The sequence below is a fragment of the Piliocolobus tephrosceles genome, chromosome 3, assembly GCF_002776525.5.
Source record: "Piliocolobus tephrosceles isolate RC106 chromosome 3, ASM277652v3, whole genome shotgun sequence".
In the NCBI taxonomy this organism is placed as follows: Eukaryota; Metazoa; Chordata; class Mammalia; order Primates; family Cercopithecidae; genus Piliocolobus; species Piliocolobus tephrosceles.
Window position 1 is genome coordinate 136,993,027 of NC_045436.1, and position 3,984 is coordinate 136,997,010.

The window sequence follows — 3,984 nt, forward strand, 5'->3', positions numbered from 1 at the left end:
CACACCTGTAATCACAACACTTTGGGAGGCCAAGGCAGGAGGATTGCTTGAGGCTGGAAGTTCAAGACCAGCCTAGGCAACATAGTGAGACCCTGTCTCTATTTAAAAAAAAAAAAATTTCTTTGCCCTAAAAGTACATTTTTACTTCTGACTTACAAGAAATTAAAACACATTCCTGGGCCCCTAAATGTATCATGAGCCCTAAGATACTGTGCTTTCTGTGCCTGATGTGACTCTGAATAAATGAATGAATGAATGACAATGGGTCCTTGTAGGAACCACTGATAATCGTGTGTCAGGAACTAAGAAGTATGATTCATTCAGTGCTCTGCATTTTAGGTCCAAAAACCTTTACAGAAACAGCAGTTTCTTAGGTGCATTGAAGAACTCTGACTTACGAAGGAAGGATATTACTAAGACTTACGAAAAAAAAAGGATGGTTTCCCAAAAATGTATGCCATGTGGAAAATGCTGAGTTAAACAAAGCTAAGCAGGTTTTTATATCTCACGATCTGTCAGAATCTTTACTATATAGTGTAATATAAGTTATGAATCCCCAAGGAGGTGGGCAGGGAAGTTAACAGGCAGGGTTTCCCAAAGCCATTTGACAGTGACATTCTTCTGCTTTGATGGTAGAGGCACTGAGTGCTGAGAACTCCCTGAGAAGCTTGACCTAGGTCAGTCCCTGCCCCAGGCTCAGGCAGGTGAATTCACTCACAGCTGTCTGAGCCTGGACCCCCATCTGCCCTGCCTGCCCAAGCAGAGCTGTGCTTCCACTCAAACTAGCAGACTGTGGCTCCTTCAACCTCTAGGTTGCAGGACAGTCTCTGGGAATCACCGTGGCCCATGTCAGGACCAAGCCAGAGATTGTGGGTATGGTTTAATTTACAACCTCTGAATACTTAGACATAAAGTATGCAGGCTTTCATTTGTACAATCCACTTCCTTGTCTTTTTCAGTTTTAGAGGCTGCCTGCATTCCTTGGCTTGTGGCCCCTTCCTCACATCACTCCAACCTCTTGCTTCTGGGGCCACATCTTCTACTACTGCCTTTGACTTTATTCCCTCCTTCTTGTAAGGACCCTTGTGATTACATTGGGTCCACCTGGAAAATCCAGATAGTCTCCCTATTTCAATACCCTTAATGTAATCACACCAGCAAAGATCCTTTTACCACGTAAGGAAACATATTCACTAGTTCCCAGGATTACGAGGTGGATATCTTTGGGGGTCATTGTTCTAACAATCCTTGAGAGATTTCATTGAGCAGAGTTCCACCTGCTAAGCTGCATTAGACATGCAGTGAGAAAAAAAAATTGGGGGTGCATTGACTCACTGAGATTTAGGAGGTTGTCTATTACTACAGCAGAATTTAGCACACATTTATACCTCATTTCATTTTTGCCACCTGTTTATATTTTGCAATAACTCTATGCATTAAGTATGACTTTTTAAAATAAAGTACACTTTTAAAATAATAACTAGGAATAATCTATGAGCAAAACAAAGGGTGTTTTTGTTCTTGAAAAAAGTAACTTTAGATCTGTAGACTTAAAAATAAATATTGCCCACACTTAATATCCTAACAAAATTCTTCCCTGACTCTGAAAAATCTTCAGATTCCCTTTGGTCCAAAAAAACTAACAGGTGGCCGGGCACAGTGGCTCATGCCTGTAATCCCAGCACTTCAGGAGGCCAAGGCGGGCAGATCACGAGGTCAGGAAATGGAGACCATCCTGGCTAACATAGTGAAACCCCATCTCTACTAAAAATAAAAAAAAATTAGCTGGGCGTGGTGGTGCCTGCCTGTAATCCCAGCTACTCCATAGGCTGAGGCAAGAGAATCGCTTGAACCCAGGAGGCGGAGGTTGCAGTGAGCTGAGATCGCACCACTGTACTCCAGCCTGGCGATATAGCGAGACTTCATCTGAAAAAAACAAAACAAAACAAACAAAAAAAAGACACACAACTAATAGGTTAGCAATGTTGATTTACTTAGATGCTGAACCAGATGAAAGTAACAAAGAAAACAAATATGATTGGAAGATTGTTAAATCTAGTCCTGTTTTTCCTAGAAGTTGAGGGGTGAGGATGGAGGGAGGTTTTCCTGATAATGGAAATGCAAATACATTTATCTGACTTTCTAAAGCACAACCCTTTCCCTAGTTCATGCAATCGTGTGTTATAGGTCATAAAACATAGAGTGAGAAATGTTTTACAGTCTTGAATTACAGAATCCAAGCTGTGCCACCACCCACATGTCTTCTTCATAAGTTGGATGGACTTCTGGACATGTCAGTCTCAGTACCAATCAGTGGTCACCAGCTTTTTGATTGTGCGCCTCTAATCAGCAAAACATGTTCAGCCCATACTTCCACTATGTATACTTACCAGTGTATTACAAGCATTACAGTACATGCACAAAAAAGACACTAAAAGATGATATAAAAGTGAGATAAATAATATTGTTATTTATTCATTTTGGGGGGTTAGGAAGCAGGTTTTATTGGTGGGTGTGAATAAGGAGGGGCAAACCAGTGGGAGCCCCCATAAGTACAGGGCCTGCCACTTGTCCAGGGGGCTATGACTGGGGAGTGTTTGACCCGATAGCTGTCTAGGATGAGCTGCTTCACAGTTACCATGTCTTTAAATTCATCCACATTAATCTTGATAAAACCTTGCTTCTTTGAAATATGGATCTTCTAGCAGCTAGGGAACTTGAACTTGGTCCTGTGTGGGGTCTTAATCACATACTCCTTGTTCTACAGCTTGGTGCAGATGAACATGAATGACTTGGCCAATGTGGACCTTTCCTCCCATGCCCTGGGGCTTTCAAAGGCACCCTGCAAACCTGTCTAGAGCCTAGACTGGAAACATCATCAGGTCAGGGACATGAATGTCCATTGGAAAGGGCTGTCTCCAAGGGTCCTTAGGGCAACACATACAACATACAAGCAACAGGGTGCACACACTACCGAGAAGGCTGCTCTCTGCAGCCATGGCACACCAGGCCCTTACAAGGAAAGGAACATGATCGGCTTAACTGACTATAGGAAATAATATTTTTAAATATCTTTCTAATCATTGCAGCATCATGCTACAATCATTAATATTTCAAGGCAAAATATGCCCTTAAGCTGTGGTTCCTCAGTAATGATAATGGATGTAAATACAACTTGCAAGCCATCTCCTTGATAATTTTGACTGACTAAATAATTTTGTCAGACTTTTCCTCAAATCTCATTTGACCCGTATTATTTTTGCCTTTCAATGTGGGTATCAAAGAGTTTTTTCTAGGAGTAGCACTGTCTGCTCTATCTTTTTGTTGTTGTTATTGTAGTTGTTTATTTGCTTGTACTCATGTTATTGTTTTCACCTCAATCCATGGTTTCTTTGCAGGAAATCTTTTTGAGTCATTTGTCTGTTTTTGTAAGAGTTAATTTAATTAAAATTAGAGACTATTGTCTAAAAACCAGTTATGACAATATAGCTGACCATACATAAACTGTAATGCATCACACTGTGCTGGAAGAAAGAGTGAGGAAACCACCATCAACCCATCTTTTCTGGAACTCCCACTCTTCCCTTGGGTGCCTCCGTGTATGGTACAACCACCACACAAAGCCAGGTGACATCTGGATAAAGGGAGGGTGCCATTGTCGATCCATATATTGACTTTCATAATGCTTCTGGGAAGCACGTGCCATACTCTGTAGAACTCTAATTTAAGTAGCTGAGGCCAGGCACAGTGGCTCACGCCTGTAATTCCATCTGTTTGGGAGGCTGAAACAGGTGGATCGCTTGAGTCCAGGAGTTTGAGCCCAGCCTGGGCGACATGGTTTTCATGTTGATGGGGGTTTCATGTAGAAACTCCATCTCTACAAAAAAAAAAAAATTAGCTGGGCATAGTGGCATACACCTGTAGTCCTAGCTCCTCAGGAGGCAGAAGCGAGAGGATCACTTCAGCCTGGGAGGTCCAGGCTGC

General features: G+C 42.1%; 1 pseudogene; it reads right to left on the reverse strand.

Annotated features, from left to right (window-relative positions):
- Nucleotides 1-2,910: 2,910 nt before the first annotated feature.
- LOC111550950 lies at nucleotides 2,911-3,052 on the reverse strand (annotated as a pseudogene).
- Nucleotides 3,053-3,984: the final 932 nt, after the last annotated feature.